We start from the raw sequence: 18,307 nt of genomic DNA, 5'->3' as shown, positions 1-18,307 counted from the left end.
GTTGTCTATTTGAAAAAAGTTGGATAATTTTACAAGATTACATTTACAAAAATGATATTTTTATTGCAGTTAAAGAAAACCCATAAGTTTCTTAAGAAAAATGGGTCATTTTATTACCTTATAACATGTAAGCAAAGGGGGCTTGTGATTACCCTTTTTATGCATGTGACATGGATAGTTTCTTATAAGATAAAGAGCTTAATATGGTCACACCCCTCAAAAGCAAGGTGCACCCAATCCCAATTTAGTTATAGTTTTCCGCAGATACAGATTTTTAAAACCCACTTAAAGCTATGATACAAGTTTGTATGTATCATGTATAAACTTAGTGTGAGTTAAACAATTGAGTCACGTAATATAATTTTGCTTTGGATTTTGTAAAGAGTTAAAACAATGCATCCTTGAGTGTCACTCTATTGGCCCCTCATTGTTGTTCTTATGTGAGCCCTTTATTAATAGCTATGTCTACTAGATAAGAATATCAAAATGCCCCAAATTTTTACATTTGAGTGCTACATGGTGTATACAATTTCACTATTTTTTCTAAAAAGTATGTAGTGCACTTGGGGGGAAAAGAAAGGATGTAATGGGGTACTCTTAGATGACACTCTATTGGCCCCTTTACCCTAGGTGCCCTGCCCAGAACCGTTCCCCCTCTCTCGCTTGCCCCCTTCCCCCGTGCCTTGCCGCCCCTCGAAGCTGCAACACCGGTGCGTAGTAGAGTAACACGGTGCGACTTGCAAGTTTATGGATTTGGAGGTGTCCGGCCCACTATGAAGATGCTTTGGGAGGTGTAGCCCATAAGGTTTTACTTTCTATTCAAGAGTTTGGGAGCAACTTTGACAAATGGGGAGGGGGGGATTGAGAGACTAGTCAAATGGGAGATCTCGCTCTCTCCAAATCTAAATCCCTCTTGAGGGGGGAGGGGGAGTGGAGAGACTAGTCCTCTCTCTCTCTCTCTCTCTCTCTCTCTCTCTCTCTCTCGTCGTTACAGATACGCATTGGGATGTGGTGGCGTTCTATCGTGCACCCTCACCGCAAGTCGTTGACCTCATGCCCCTCATCATCATGATCATCATCAGCATATTCAGGCATCCTCTTCCCCCTCATCATCCTCGCCTTCAACATCATCATCATAATATTATTCATTCAGACCCTGAGCTTCTCCCGCGTGATACGCTCCCTCTTTCGTCCAGTAATTTTGATATTCCAACTGGGGCAGGTGTGTTCACAAGAATCAGCCCAGGCCTCTTCCTTCTCTTTTGCATCATAAGATATAGTAGTGAAGAAGGAAACGTGAGGAAGAAGCGAAAGCAGAGAAAGGATTGCCTCATTTAATTGTTCAATTGTAGTCTTCTGGGGAACGATTGCATGATTGAGAGAGAGAGAGAGAGAGAGAGAGAGAGAGAGAGGCCGCCTTGCTGCAAGTATTGCAGTTGGGTATCACCATACTTGCTTTGCCGACAAAACACAGAGATCTTTGCTTTCGTTATATACATGTCATTACTTTGTTGGCCGTTCCACACAGAGCGGAAACATTTCCAGCTTCCAATAAGTCTAGAGCTCCATCTTCTCATTATAAGAAAGACTACCATCCTTGATCTGTGATTCATCTCCCTATAGCTGCCGTGATTCATGTCTGCATAGCTGCTGCATTGATTGTGAGATCGCTAGTTCTCCTGAGCATCCATCTGCACTAGTGATGGTGATCCAACAAGCTCTGCAGCCTGCACACCATGGGGGTAAGTTCGAGCTGCGGGCGTTGCCGGAGACGGGCATGGGCTTCGTCATGCCTGCACAGAGATCACAGTATGGGTGGAGCCTCAATGATCATAAGCATCATGCATTACAAGATGCGCAGAAAGATGAAGATCAAAGAGTTAGGGAAGAAGAATATCATGATAATGATGATAAGGAGGAAGAGGAAGATTCCTATGATGATGACGACTTCACCTTCTCTCTGCTAGACTCCACAGACTTCAATTTCAGCTCTACCAATCTGCAATATGAGCCAGACTCCTCAGATCAGGCCTTCTCTGGCCCCTTCTCTCCCACCATGTCTCATGCAGATGAGCTTTTCCAAAATGGCAAAATCCGGCCCTTATTCAACATCACACCCATGCTCAATGAAGCCACGATTATTACTGCTGCTACCCCCAACCATCAACATGATCAGAACGAGAGGCGTCAGCCCATCAGCACTGCCTTCCAAGCCATCAGTGTGTATGAAGAGCCACCCCAAACTGCAACTGTGAAAGTGTGTGATGGCAATCAGGATGATTATACTGATCCTGAGGCTATTTATTATTCCCATGATTATGGTTATGGTGATTATGAAGGCTTATATGGGCATGGTTATGTTCCTTCCCCTTATATTGGTGGTCATAATGGTCAAGATGATTGCATAAGCAGCAATGGGAATTACTGTGTTCAGAATCAGAGCTCAGCACTGATGGATGAAGAGGGGCTACAGCATTACATCTATAGACATCAGCAATTCATAGAAGAGGCGATTGTGAGGCGATCGGTTGCCCCTGAAGTGGCAATCAGAAATGTCATTGTGAGAGATTATGCTGATGATTGTCCCGCTCCAGTGATGGCGAGGGTGGATGTGCACAATGTGCAGGAAACTGGTAATGCCGGACCCTACGGAGCGCCGGGAGGGAATCCGGCATTGAATCGTAAGGGCTATAATGACCATTCTCATTACTATGAAGGTATCCATTTGCAAATGGAAGGTGCCCATTCCAGTATATCATCAGAAACCCGCACATTAAGGAAAGAATTAGAAGAGAATGGCCGCCATTTCCATCCCAATAAATCCTCAGAAACCCGCACATTGAGGGGAGCATTTGAAGAGGATGATCACCAAAAGATTAACACCACCATTGATCATAAGAAGATTAAGGGCTCATTGAAAGAGCTCCTCAGAGTCAAGAATCGCCTTCTATGCACACAGGCTTTGCGGCGGAGGAAGCAGCAGGTTATGAACATGATCAAGCTCAAGCCAATCAGGCGTCGCCCGGCAAGGGTTAATCATCATGATCAGAGCACAATTAGCAGCTCCAATTCTCTGATTAACGGCCATAATCATGTCCATCGTGAGCAGTTATCCAGAGATGTAATTACACCCCATTATGATGCCACAAAGAGACCATCATCAGCATCAGCATCAGCATCATATTCTTCTTCTGCTCCTCATCGGTATGCATCTCATCCCATGGGCAGGGGGCATCCTAAATCGGCTGCAAAAGCCAGGAGATTAGCAACCGTTAATCCACCCTTTCCTAATCAGAATACTTTAAATCGGTCTCCCCATGCTGGGACGGCGGCGGGTGCCCGCCGTCATGTGTCCTCCCCGCATGACTACCACTATACCGCCAATCGTGCACATGCCAAGAAGCTCAAGAAGCAGACGTTCCTACCCTACCGCCCTCAGCTGCTTGCATGCCTCACCGGTCGCTCTGCATAGCCCCAAGTGCTCTGAAGAGCCCGCATCCGCCGACATCCCATCTAAAAGAATAGCAATGAAAAGCTTGCCCCACTGTATTGTACTATACTGATTGTTGTGTTGTACTATACTGATTGTGGTGAAGAAAAGCAGCTTTCCTTCATTACTTGTGTGTCTAGAAGTCCCTCAACTATTTGCTTCGCTAAGGCGGACTTCTCCATTGGTATGTTAGCGTTTCATGAGTTTTCAAGGGCAATCCACCGTGTGCTCCCAACTCTTCACGTCGAGATTCATTTTCTCCTAAGAGTTTGTGGTTACTCTTGCACAATGTCAGCCATTGCCAATTCCCTTTGAGCGACCTTGTGGGAAGGGACATGACAACTCCATTTTCCCACCAAAGCAATGTCTCACATTTGTGCATGATGTGCCCATAGCAAATGTATATTATTGTATAGTGCAATATTATAGGATTCTTTGTTTATTGTGTGAAATAAAGAGAAAGCTCTTTCAATGCCACCCAAAATACTAATAGAAACTCATAGCTTCGTCAATAAACTATATGTAAGCCTTTTAGGGGCTTTGTAGCAGAGTATCTGTTGTTTCTATATTGCTGGTGTGCAGAACCTTGAATTTTGTGTGTCCACTTTATATACTTAAGGTATAACAATCTCTCCTTTGGATTAAAACATGCTAGAACCTTTAGATTGCATGAAAGAGTCAGTCAAACAAGAAAATGGAGTTGGTAATAGACATTGCATTAAATGGATTCAAAAACTATTTACTAGAAAGCTAAAATTATGATTTTCTATGACATAAAAATTGAGTAGTAATTATGTTTGTAATAGTTTTTCATTCAACTATGAGTTTTCTTTTGTATATCTAATCAATTCTTCAACATTTCAGAGCTTGCACTACTAAAATCTCCACACACTTTCTCTATCTATAGTGGCATGTTATTCTTGATTTTCCAACTTATCATGAGTGGGTTCAATTACAAAGCATTTTGATTGATTTTATGATGCATGTATTAGAGAGAATTGTATGCACCATACTTGTTTAAACCCCCTTATTACTTAACATAACTAGCTAGTAGCTTAGTCAAGATTATAATAAAGGGAATTCTTCCTTTTACATGAGTCTTGTATTGTAGCCAGCCTTATTGCGTAATGTTTGCGTGCTAGCACAAGGTGGCATGTAAGAACATTGACATGAAACCTTATGTAGTTCAAGAAGAAAGGTAAGAGTTCAATTTGACTTTTTTTAACATCATGCATCTTCTTTTATAAACATTAATACATGTTGGAACATCACACTCAAACCAAAGGTAGTCTAGATGTGAGAGAGTATATTGTCTTTTGGATTTGTACATTTAGGATTTGAGTGGTCATAAACATTATATGTTCATAGTAGCATGAGTTTGAGGTCACTTTTTGGCTTCTTTGCATGTAGAGAGAGATCACACTCCACCAATAGGAGAAGGCTTCTATTACATAAGCTTTTTAAAAAAAATCATTTCGGTATTCTAAAAAATATATATTGGAATTTTTTAAATTGTTAGTTGTATTGAAATGGGTCTAATAGTTATCACTCTCCAACAATAAAGTGGATTAATTATTAGTTTTGATGAGATGACTTAGAGTGATCATCATTGTCAATGGTAATGTTTTGCCATCACATTTCAACCTTTTCACTTATTGAGGCAAAAAAGTGGAATCCTCTTGTTTGAAATCTTCCAATGTTCATTTCCTTTTCTCTTCCCTCCACTCAACAACCTTGGAGTTTCTCTTTGTTTTCTCTCCACTCGATTGCATATTTCCACTCTCAATCTTCCTACTCCATGGAGAGGTGTCTGTTTGGTGTAGAAAACTTAGTGATTCCATTGAGTCCATAGTCACTTATTATATGCTCGATGAGCAATTCATGTGGATTTCCTTGACCATAACAAAGAAAATCCCTTTCCTATCATGTTGGAAGGGCAACGTGATGGATTTTAGGCTTGGTGGCTCCAACGAGACAATCAAAGAAGTATGTATGTAGCATGTTTTCTGCATAATAAGCTTCACTTTAAGCCCAATGCTTCTAATCTCCCTCTCCATAGACCCAACTATTATTAGTGCAATTTGGTTGCATTTACTTTTTGATATGAATGAAGGTTCATGTTTCTTATTCATCTTGTAACTAATAAAACATTTGATATTAATAGACTTGTATGCATCAAGCCTCGAGGAGTGGCAACTAATTGAATGTGTGGTAGATATTCTAGATGTCATCCATGCCACTATTGGTGAAGAGCTTTACAAGGGCAAGACCAAAACACCGGTTGTTGAGAGGGATGTATTCCTTTATGATCATTTTTATGTACCACCTCCCTCCAATAAGTAATGGAGAACCTTATACCTTTTCCTTCTAGATTTTAAGAGTAGAGAGTGATTACTAGCAAATTCAAGGATAAGCAAGAGTTGTAGGTGTAAAACTTTTCATGAGGTGGAGAAATGTCTAAAGCCCAACATTTCAAGTATGCAAAGAAAAATATATGCTTTTATGCCTTTAGCCTTTTCCTAGCATTTGAAAAGATAGGGAGAGAGAGAGAGGGATCTTGAGCGCTTCCAAAATATAAAACACACAAAGAGAATGCACACAAGATAGGAGGATGAAACCCTTAGTCTTTCTTATTCTTATTCTTATTATTATTCTTCTTATTCTTATTATTATTATTATTATTCTTCTTCTTCTTTTCACTATATGAGTCTATTATAAATATGAGAGAGTACAACATACATAATATATAAGTGGTCCATAGTGTGAACATGCTAAGTAGAAAGATGAATAGATAGATATCTCTAACTTGAGTAGATTGATGTCCAGTTGTAAATTATCATTGAATGATATCTTAATGTTGCAAGTACCAACCACATCAGTAATATGAATGTAAAAACAATCATCGAGATACATGAGTGTTAGCTTGTATTGAGCTTAACATCTAAACACTTCTTCTCAATCTCAACTCCATGACCTACACTCTTAAGTAATCTTGGGAAATGTCGAAGCATTTTTTCTCTTAAGGCCTCGATAAAAATTTATGTAACCTACTCCTTTATGCTCACATATATACATCAATGTCACTTGCCAATACTTGTTCTTTGATGAAATGGTAATGAATCTCAGTGTGTTCTATGTGTGCATGAAACACTGGGTTTCTAGCCAAGTGTCTACTGCTCATGTTGTCACAATAATTGACAAATCCCATGTCTATGTGTATTCCCAAATCATCAAGTAGCTTTCACATCTAAGCTATCTTACATGCTACCATAGTAGCAACCATGTATTTTACCTTTGTAATCAGTAATGCAATGGTGGGATGTTTCTCATTACTCCAAGTCACAGCCCCATTCCCAAGAAAAAGTACACAGCCATAGGTGGACTTCTTGTTAGATACATTGCCTATCCAATCTACATCAATATAGCTAAATAACTTCACTATTAAGTCAATATTAGAAAAGATACCATAATCCAATGTGGCCTTAAGGTACCACAAGGTTGTCAAGATTGTGGGAGAGAATGAAGGAGTCTCCCTTGTAGCTTTCTTGCTTGCACAATGGGGGAATACACACAAAGGTGGAGGCTGAAAACATTTTTCCTCTTCTTAGTTGTGTAAGCCAAAAAGAACTCAAGTACATAGAAATAGAAGAACCCTATATATGGGTCTCAAACCAAACTCAACTAACTAAGGTGGCATACTAACTGAGCCACGAACTAGAGTAGATAAGGATAGCTATCATCTAGCTATTATTCATGGGCGGTGTACCAACCGTATCTGCAAAACTGACAAGTCGGTGACATAAATGCACAACGGTCACCCTGGCATATCACGAGTGGAGCTCGATATCTCAACAAAGGTATGTCTCTCACTATCCAAATGAGACTTACAAGGCACCTACATAAGTTGACTCTCTAAGCCAACTATATAGTTACAATCTTGCCTAGTAATAGTAGTGAAAATCAAACTTCCCACTATCTTTCTATACATTGTGGGATCCTCCAATATCTCACCCATATCTACACTTAATTTCACATTTTGATCCAATGGTATTGAGATACTTCGTCATACCATACAATGTCAACATATCGAAGATGTATTGCCTTTGTGAGAGCTATATTCCCTTGGATATTTGTATTTCCTCAATGCTAAGAAATTATTCACATCAATTTTTTGCTTTAGAAGACTCTTCACATGCTCCACTCTTACACATTATCACCCCCAACAATCAAATCATCCACATACAAGGTAATCACAACAATGTCTCATCACTTTGATGGCTATAAAGTGAGTGATTTACATTTTCAGCATGGAAATCAATAAAGACAAGAAATAGTGCTATCGTGTTATGCCATACTCTTGGTGCCTATTTCAACCCATACAAGGCTTTGCATAGCCTATATACATAATCAGGTGAACCATGCTCTCATAACCTTATGGCTGCTCTATGTATACTTCTTCTTGCAACTCACCATGCGAGAATGCATTCTTTACATCCATTTGATGCAAAACCCAACCTTTTGCTACACGCATTGCAATGCTATCTCTTACTATTTCCATCTTTGCCACTAGAGCAAATGAGTCCTCATAATTAACTCCATAAGTTTATGCATAACCTTTGGTAACCAATCTTGCCTTACACTTGCTTACACTACCATTTGCATTATGTTTTCTTTTGTAAATCCACTTATTGCCTATGTAGCTTTCTTCCCCTTAGTTAGTGGAACCAAATCCCAAGTCTGATTCACATCCAATGCAACCATTTCTTCATCCATGGGTTTCTCCCAATGCTCATCACCAATAGCTTCTTCAAAATAAGTGGGCTTAACTAAATTTATAACCTTCACTATATATGCATAATGGTAAGCAACACAACCATCATATGTCAACATGTTTATGGGATACCTTACTCTCATTCACCTCTACACTTGCAGAGCACTTTTTGATCCTTTTACATCAACCTTGGTTTTTCTTACACCAACAGGTGTAGGAACAACTAGAATACCAAACTCCTCACCTACAATTTGATTTGAGCCATTAGACTCACCATCTACATGTGAATCACCTAGGAAATATTTGGCACACCAAGGGACTCAACCACCTTTTCGTTTCCCTTGTGTGATATATTTTCTACAATTGTAGGAGTACTATTCACATGCAATCTTCCACCCCATGGTCTCTCAATAGACGTACTAGAAAAGGACTCTTCTAGCCTACTTAATATCTCTGAATGTGGATCCACATTTTTTCCAATCACCTTTTCTTTTGCATCATCTACGACAACATGTTTTTCAGTAGTATACCAACTGCTCATCTTATTTAACACAACCTCTTTGCTTACTTGTAACTTGCATGTAACTAGATTATAACACTTGTAACCCTTTTTCTAAAGGGAATATCCCACAAATATACACTTTTCAACTTTTAGATCCAACTTCTTTCTTAGCTCATTAAGAACATGTACATATACAATGCATCCAAATACCTTAACATGTGACAAATCTAGTTTCTTGCATCTTACTATCTTAATATGTCACATCATGTACTATAGCAGTGGGAATCTTGCTTATAATATACACAGCTATAGAGATAGCTTCAATCCAATAATAATGAGGCATGTTCTTTTTCAGCACCATCAAGGCTCATGCAATTTCTTCAATGTGCTTATTCTTCCTTTTAGCAACACAATTTTGTTGCCAAGTATAACTACATGTAAATTTCCTTTGAATTCCATGTTATTTTAGAAAATTATTATTATTGGAGAGACGCTTTCTCTCTTCATTTGACCTCACACACTTAATGTTGGGGGTAAAGGCTCCTCCACCTAGCCGCCCGTGTACTACTACACTGAAAATACCCACCACTGCACACTGTAGGTGGCGGGCACCCATCACTATCACTTTATTATTTATTCTTTTAGTGACAATTTTAATAGAGGAAGGCATGGTCACACATTGTGATTGTTGGAGTTCCCATTTGGTCTCTCTCTCTCTTTCTTGCTCTTGCTCTCCCGCCATAGCTCTTCCAGGCTTCGATCCTTCACACCTTTCAACTGGTATCAAAGCATGGATTCATGACTACTTCAGCTTGGTTCATGGTGTCTTCAACTTCCTATTAAATCCCTACATTCATTGGGTCTCCTTCCAGACAGCCATAGCCGACTCTCCTGAGCTCTTGTCGCTCCTCGGCTTCCCAAAGCACCTATGCGGTCCCTTTGGCTACCCTCAGGGAATTCCAACAAAGGTATTCATTCACTTGCTTTAGGGTTTCATTAACGTTTACAAGTACATTAGGGTTTGCAAGATCAGGGGCAGCCATAGCTCCCACCATCGAAGCTTAGTCAAATCATATCCTGCCTGAAGCCTTTGTAGGCTACCTTATACATTGGCTCAAGGTTGAGCCCTCTTCCACCTGGTATAGCCTCAACAGGAGCAGTAGAAGCCATAATCAAATCAGCATGATTTGCACATGTTTCATGCAACCCCTAAACAACTCCTCTTTATCTTGTTGAAAGTCATGCCTTGCTCCCAGATCAATGTGGCACCCTTAGCATTGATGTTTGACATGCTTTGACACCTCCTGAGCCTTGGACACTGATCTGAGGTCCTATAACAACGTTTGGAAATAGTTTACAGCAGCTTACAGACATTAAATGTCAATGCTACACTAACAGTTGATGCCTATGCTTGTTTGGAGCTTCCTAGTTAAGTAATTTGATGCCTATTGATGACCGATTGTTAGGGGATGCAAGACATATGTATTGCCATGAACTTGGACTGATTTTTGGGTCAAAAAATCTCAAATTTTAATAGTAAATTAGTGCTATATAATAGTGGGATGAATCCTATTACTTCATGTTTGCGTATGCCTCTTGGAATTGGGACATGCTTTGGAGATGTACTTTGATGTATTGATCATCAAGGACCGACTTTGAGCTTGATATTGCTTCAAGTCATTGGTTGATCTTGAGCGTGTTTCACATAGAATTTGGATCTCCATATTTGATTTACTTATGCCATGTACTTCATTTATGTTTGACCAGTCTTGACATGTTTGGCCTATGCCACTACTACATGCCCGTTACATTGTCTAGAGTTGGATGCTACTGAGCCTTGATTTGGCTTGCCCAAAGCTTACTTTGGCTATTTCTCGGCTTGACAGAGTTACATCTTGGTACTTGATGTCTATGGATGCTATGTATGGATGCTACACAGCCTATATGCTCATGAGGTCTTATTGATGCTTGATCATGGATCTTCTAGCACGGGTGCTATCATATGCCCTTGTTGAGCTTCTTTGCTTGCTATTTACAACTTCTATGCTAGTGGGAGCATCTTGATACACTTGACAAACATTGAGCAGGCGGTTTACGCTACTTAAGCATTTGGATACTTGATACTGGGATCTTCACTTGGATGTTGCATGGTTGATATACCATGGTCCTCACAAATGTACTTGGGCTGATTTGGGCTTTGCACTCCCTAAGCATACACCTATTTGTGTCACATCTTGTGAGTGTTGTGTACACTTTTCCCTATTACACATGGGGTGTATCGACTTACTAACAGATTCATTTGACATGCTTGGGTGTCTGCTTGATGTCCATATGATTGTCACTTGCTAATTCATGCCCGCTTGATGCCGGTTATGCTTTGACTGTCAATGGTTGACTTGGTGCATTTATTTTGCCTACAGTTAGCTCTCATGGTACTTGACTGTAATTTATTATAGCAAGTCGTTATGCATGGACTGTGATGCGTTGAATCATCTTGATTTTATGTACTTTTGATGGTACGTGGTGGGCAGCATCATTAGCTATCAATTTGTGGTTTTTTTGCCTTGGTTTTGGTGGTATTTTGGTTGTTTACAACATAAAACATCAAGTAGTTTTGAACTGTCTACACCGTTTTTGACTACTGTATGGCATGTTCTTCCACTGACAATGATATCTTCAACATCACTAAGCTTGACGGTACAAATTATGCCTATTGGAAGAGCCAAGTTTGGTAGGTATTGGTGCAAAAATCGAAGATAAAGCCACTCAGGATGCATGGTGAGCATCTTGAAACTATGACTGATGATGAATGAGATGAGCTTGACGAGTTATGCAAGACCACCCTCATCTTGTGTCTCACTGAACACGTGCATTACAATGTGGTTGAGGAAGCACAGAGTGCTTAGCAGCTTTGGGATAAAATCAAGAATATCTATGACAAGAAAAGTCCATCTAGAGTCAGATGTATTGGCTAAAGCAACTTATGGACCTGTGCATAAAGGAGAATATGACAATATCTGCTCATTTGAGCCAGTTCCATGCTATTCTCAAGAACATGACTTCGCAGGGCATTACCTTCAACGATGAGGTTACTCCACTATTTTGGCTTGGGACTCTAAGTGAGTCATGGGATGTATTTCGCATTGCCTTATGTGCTCCTACTACTATTCTGAACTTACCTGATGTAGAGAGTGCTCTTCTACAAAAAGAGATCAACTATAAGAACTTGGATGCCTCTCGTGTGTCGCATGCTTTGATTGTTAGAGGCAAAGATGGTAATGGAAAGAATGACTGTGGGAATGGCCGTGGCAGAGACCGACAAAATTCTAGGTCTAAGTCGTGTGGGAGAAGTGCTAATGTGACATATCATCATTGTGGCAAGAAGGGTCATATACGCCCACAATGTCATGAGCTGCACAATGAGATACGCAAAGAGAAGGGGAAGGACAAAGTAGAGGAAAAGTCCTCTGATTGCAGCATGGTACTTGTGAAATCTAGTGTGAAAATTGAGGAGATAAATGACATGCAGACTGATGACTGTGATGGGGAGTACATACTTGCAGCTAGTTCTTGTGATGCTATGCCGTTGACTGAGGTTCACTCTATGTATGCACAGTGCTGGATTTTGGATTTTGGTGCTTCATTTCATGTTACACCATGCCGTGAGTGGTTCCATTCCTACCGCACTTTCTCTGGTTCAGTTCGCTTGGGTGATGACAAGTCACTTGCTATTGTTGGCATTGGGGATGTACGACTACAGTTCTCTATTGGCAGTACTTTTCTGATACATGATGTACGTCATGTACATGCGCTTACATGCAGTCCTATGTCTGTAGGGTAGCTTGATGATGTTGGGTTTCATGTCTCTTTTGGGGATTCTACGTGGAAGATCACACGTAGCACACTTGTGCTTGCTAGAGGTGCCAGGACTTGCAGCCTCTATTCTCTTATAGTTGATGGGTCCTCTATTGACCATGTTTTGTTAGTGGGTTTCATCCCACATGTATCTCTTTGGCATGCCTGCTTGAGCCATATGTCTTTGAAGAGAATGAAAATTCTTTTTGGTTTGCAATACTTACCGCCCCTCAACTATTCATGTTTTGGTTCATGTGAGCATTGTCTTTATGATAGATAGACTAGGAATATGCATAAGAAGTCTGGTAGGATACACATGAGCGAGACCTTGGCATTGGTACATCCAGATGTCTATGGGCCCATGCCATGTGAGTCTATGGGTGGTGCATAGTATTTTGTGATGTTTATTGATGATTTTTCGTGTAAAGTCTTGGCTTATCCCATTAAACTTAAGTAAGATGTCTTGGCTGTGTTTCATAGATGGCTTGCATTGGTTGAGAATGAGGCTGGGCTTAGGCTGAAATGCCTTAAGACTAAAAATGGGGGATAATATGTGTCACATGTCTTTGAACAGCTACGTGATGAGAGGGGTATCAAGCATCACTTGGCCATCCCCTATACCCCACCCTAGAATGGTTTGGGTGAGCGGATGAATACAACCATCCAGGAGTGTGTATGCAATATGCTTAGCTATGCAAACCTACCACATAGATTCTGGGCTGAGGCAGTTAGTACAGCTGTGCATGTCATAAATATATCACCTTCCAGTTGTTTGGATTTCCAGGTTGTAGAGGAGTTATGGACAGGGAAACCTCCGTCTTATGTGCATCTACTTGTCTAAATTGTATGTGAGGCATTCTGCCATGTGCCCAAGGATAAGCATAGTAAGCTAGATCCTAAGAGTGTCAAATGTATTTTCCTTGGCTATGGAGATGTAGACGAGATGGGTTACTGCCTCTAGGAGATCTGCACGCACAAAAAGTCATCCGCAGCAATGACGTAGTCTTCCATGAAGACAAGATGCATCAATAGCATGAGAAGGTGGTAGAGAAATGCAAGGGGTTATATTCCAAGAGGAGCCCCGTACTCCAGTACATCGTACACAGCCAAATGGTCAACCTGCAACAGCAGTTGGTACATATGGCCAGGATGTTGGACAGGTAGCAAAGCCTGCCGTGAGATGGTCTACTAGAGATAGATGTCCACTTGATAGATTTGAGCCCTCGATGCATTATGTCTTGGTTACAGATGTAGAAGAGCCTCTCACCTATGATGAGGCTATGTACAAGGGTGACAGTCACTCCTGGGAGAGGGCTACGCAGTTTGAGATGGACTCCTTGCATAAGAATATGACTTGGGATTTGGTTGCATTGCCTCAGGGCAAGAAGGCTTTGCCATGCAAATGAATATACAAGCTGAAAAGTACCCCTAGATACTCCAAGCTGGCTTATAAGGCAAGACTTGTTACTAAGGGTTTTAAACAAGAGCATGGATTTGACTTTAATGAAGTCTTTTTTCCTGTGGTCAAGATGACCACAAGGTTTTGGCCTTAGTCACGCAGCTTGACTTGGACATGTATGAGATGGATGTCAAGACTACATTCTTGCATGGGGATTTGCATGATGAGATTTACATGGAGCAACCTAAGGGCTTTGCAGAACTTGGTAGGGAGCATCTAGTGTGCAAGTTGAAGAAAAGTCTCTATGGCTTGAAGCAAGTACCTAGGGAGGCTACAACATGAGTGCTATGGATCCATGTCTTTACAGAAGAAAGCCCATGATGGCTCATTGCTTATTTTGGTATTTTATGTGGATGATATGTTGATATCATACAAAGCTCATGATGAGCTCGATTCTCTTAAATCTTAGCTGAAGAAGAGCTTTGAGATGAAGGATTTGGGACAGGCCTCTCACATTCTTGGTATGTGCATTAAGCACAACAAGCATTAGGGACTCCTCTACCTCTCACAAAGGGAGTACATTCATAAAGTCCTTGAGTGTTTTCGCATGCAGGATGACGTGAAGCCTATTGGCTATCCATTACCTTCTTATGTGAAGGTCTCATAGGCCGATTGTCCATAGAGACAGATGAGCAAAGGACTAAGATGGCCAAGATCCCTTATGCATCAGCTGTGGGCAATTTAATGCATCCCATGATACCCACTCATCCAGATATTGTCTTTGCAATTGGTGTTGTGGCACACTATATGGCTACACTTGGCAAGAAACATTGGGATGCCATGAAGGGTATCATGAGATACCTGAAGGGCACAACAGATATGTGCATTCGCTATGGTAGCCAGGATACAAAAGTTGTGGGATACACAAACTCTGATTATGCAAGACATGCAGATAGTAGGAAGTCCACTTCTGGCTATGAATTCACCTACTAGAGGTGCTATACCTTGGATGTTCAAGGTTCAAAAGTATACGGTTCTCTCTATCACTAAGGATGAGTGTGTTGTATCCACTGAGGCTTGCAAGGAGGCTATATGGTTAGGCTGTTTGGTTCATGGCCTTGGGATTGATACTATACCTATGTTGCATTCAAATTCTATGAGTGATACTCAGCTAGCCAAGAATCCGATCTTCCATGAGAAGATAAAACAGATTGAGGTGAGGTATCACTTCATACGTGGAGTCCTGGAGGACAAGTCTCTTTACCTTGTTAAGATCTCCACTGACAAAAATCTAACAGATCTGCTCACAAAAAGCCTCATTACTGAGCGCTTTGCCTTTCTCAAGAGATTGATGGGTGTTGGATGAGATGACGCTTTTCCTCATCCTATTGTATATGTGTACATTGTACTCTCTTTTCTTTTTCCTTTTCACTCCTTAATGGGGCAGATTCGCCTTTATGTAGGAGGTTGTTGGGGGTAAAGGTGCCTCCACCTAGTTGCCCTTGTATTACTATACTGACAGTACTGCCACTGCACACTCGAGGTGGTGGGCGTCCGTTACCATCACTTTATTCTTTATTCTTTTAGTGTTAGTTTAAATAAAGGAAGGCTCGGTTACACATTGTGATGGTTGGAGTTCCCATTTGGTCTCTCTCTCTTTCTTGCTCTTACTCTCCTGCCATAGCTCTTCCAAGCAAGCTTCAATACTTCTCACCTTTCACTTAACTTGCACACTTGTTACTTTCTCAATCAAAATTTTAAAATCTTGAAAGTAAAAGAATCCCTCTCTCCCTTTTTGAATTACATCTATATCTTCCTTATGTGTTCATCAATAAATGTTACATAATACTTACATCCAACCATTGATGTAGTATTTGTAGGACCCCATACATCTGAATATACAATATCAAGTAAATGCCTACTTGCATGTTAGATCATTAGGAAATGAATGCCTTGCCTATTTTCCAAATTGGCATGATTCACACACTTTGCATATCGAGCACTTTGAACTTAGGCAAACCCATTACAATTTCATGTTATGACTACATATTTTTTAACCACTACACATTTACATGGTGTGGGAGCTTTCGCTCAACTGCCTCTCACATAGCCGACGTGCCATCCACATCTATGGATGTAGTGAGCTTACCTCCATGCCGTTCGAGTTACCTCCTCTCCCGCGCACTCCGGTATCTCCACGATCCAAGTGTAAGCTTCAAGCAAGCTCCATCATCGGGCTCCACACTCCAAGCTCCATCACTGCGAGCAAGAGAAGGGAAGAGAAGAGAAGAGAAGAAGAGAGGAGATTATGGAGAGCTTCTCCACCCCACGGTCCCTCACCCACACACACTCACTCCCTCACACTGTCACACTCCCTCTCTCAAGCACAAGCTCAAGCAAGCAAGAAGAAGAAGAAGAAGAGGAAGAGGAGAGTTACTTTTGGCCACACACAAGAATGAGCTTCTCATTCACTTTTCAACTTTATATACAAAACCCTAAATCCCTTTTGAGCGGTCATCCCCTTTTCCCCTTTTTGACATGGCCGGCCATAGCCTAGGCCCTTTTTCCCATTGTCCTTCTATCTTCCTAGCTTCCTTTCCACCGCCTGTCTACATTTACAAATTGCATGGGTGAGAGCCCAGCCCGACGCTCCTTGAATTAAACCATGATACGCTTGCGCTCTTTCACAAAAGTATTGATTCGTGCTTTTTCTTTTGCGCCTTTGCCTTCCATTTCTCTCACCTTGGCCTTTGTCTTTGTCTTATATTTTGGCTTTCTGGCTTTTCCACTGCCTGGCAATCTTTTACAAGATTTCAGGGTGCGGCTTTGTATTTTAAAATGCACCATTTCCCTTTTGCAGTTGCCTAGGACTTTTAAGGTTGCCCTTGTACTTTTGGCATTTTCTCCTCTTCTTTCTTCAGTCGAGCTACCTCTTTTCCGCCTTTTCCCTACATCTTTTTTATTTCCTTTTGCTTTCTTCGCATTGGGGTTAACATTACCCCCTTCCTGGACGAGTGCTAGTCCCATGGCACTTTGCATCGAAGGTAGCATGCGGAGCTTGCACCGAAGACGTGAGTGGAAGGGTTGTTGTGGGTTGCCTTGGAGGAGCGCTTTTGTTGGTGCGGAGGAAGGGAGTTTGTGGCATTGTGTTGTTTCAATTGGCAGGTAATAGGATTGTTGTATATGGCAATAGGGCTATTCTTTATTAGGAATGGCCACTCATGGCTGGCACGGGGTTTGGGGTGCGTGGGATGCTCATGGTGGATCTTGCTCGTGATGATTTGCTGGTGGTTTGCATGATGAAGTAAAGGACAAGAGTTCAGAGTTGAGTGTTGATGTAGAGCTGACGGTGCTTTTGTTGGAGTCTTTAATACCTGTAATTGGAAAACCTCTCAGGTGGTCTCTCCCTAAGGGGTAGTGCTAGTTTTCGTAACATGCACAAGACATATTTGGATTAGTTTGGGAGACAGATCAAACTCTAAGCAAGCTTGGAGTATTGCCCTGCACTTGAGGACCCAAACTGTGTATAGACTCTGGTGCAGATATTATGTGAGTGCGCAAGCATACTTAGATATTACATAGTTAAAAAGCCGTAGGCTAGGTTCTCGTAACAATGTGTGGATGAAGCCGAGTTATCCCTGTTGAGAAGTTATTGTGAAAGTGTATGAGACATCCTTTGCATTGTGACTGCACGACGTAACATAATTGAATACAGGGACAACATACTTTCTGTAGTTGGAAGCTATTGGACTTGTTTTGTGGAGGACGGTGTACTTTTCATGGCTAATCGTGTGGTGCCTACCACCATTGATCGTAAGGGTATTAAAGCAGAGTGCCGGAGGGGACTGTGCAAGTAGGTCAGGGTGATAGGTCTAACCATAGGCGAGACAAGCGCACCTCGGTATGTCCTGCCCTTGATGTGCCCTGAACTTTTGTGGGTGATGCTAGGGGGTTAGGGGGCTAGGGACGGAGCCAGCCGACCAAGGTCACTGGATGCACTTCACTTAAGGACCCCTAGGTGTGGTGCTGTGATTGTGGTTTTTTTTTTGGCGCCAAAGTACAACCACTGCAATATGCTGAGGCTATGAGCCTTTTTGGCTGGGAAATGTCAAGCCTGGAAGGCTCTGGAAATGGATATGACAATGATGATTGTGCCCGAGCCTCGTTGTTAGGGGAGCCGTTGTTGCGATATTGGTGTGATTGTGGGGATACCCGTCATGAGCTCACTATAGCGCTTGGCGCTAGAAGAGAGTGTAGCCCACGACTATGCTTTGGTACGAGCAATGTGGG

The sequence above is a fragment of the Lygodium microphyllum genome, chromosome 7, assembly GCF_053477565.2.
Source record: "Lygodium microphyllum isolate KBCC chromosome 7, Lygodium_microphyllum_v1.1.10, whole genome shotgun sequence".
NCBI classification, from domain to species: Eukaryota; Viridiplantae; Streptophyta; class Polypodiopsida; order Schizaeales; family Lygodiaceae; genus Lygodium; species Lygodium microphyllum.
Note: the sequence above shows the minus strand (reverse complement) of the source record.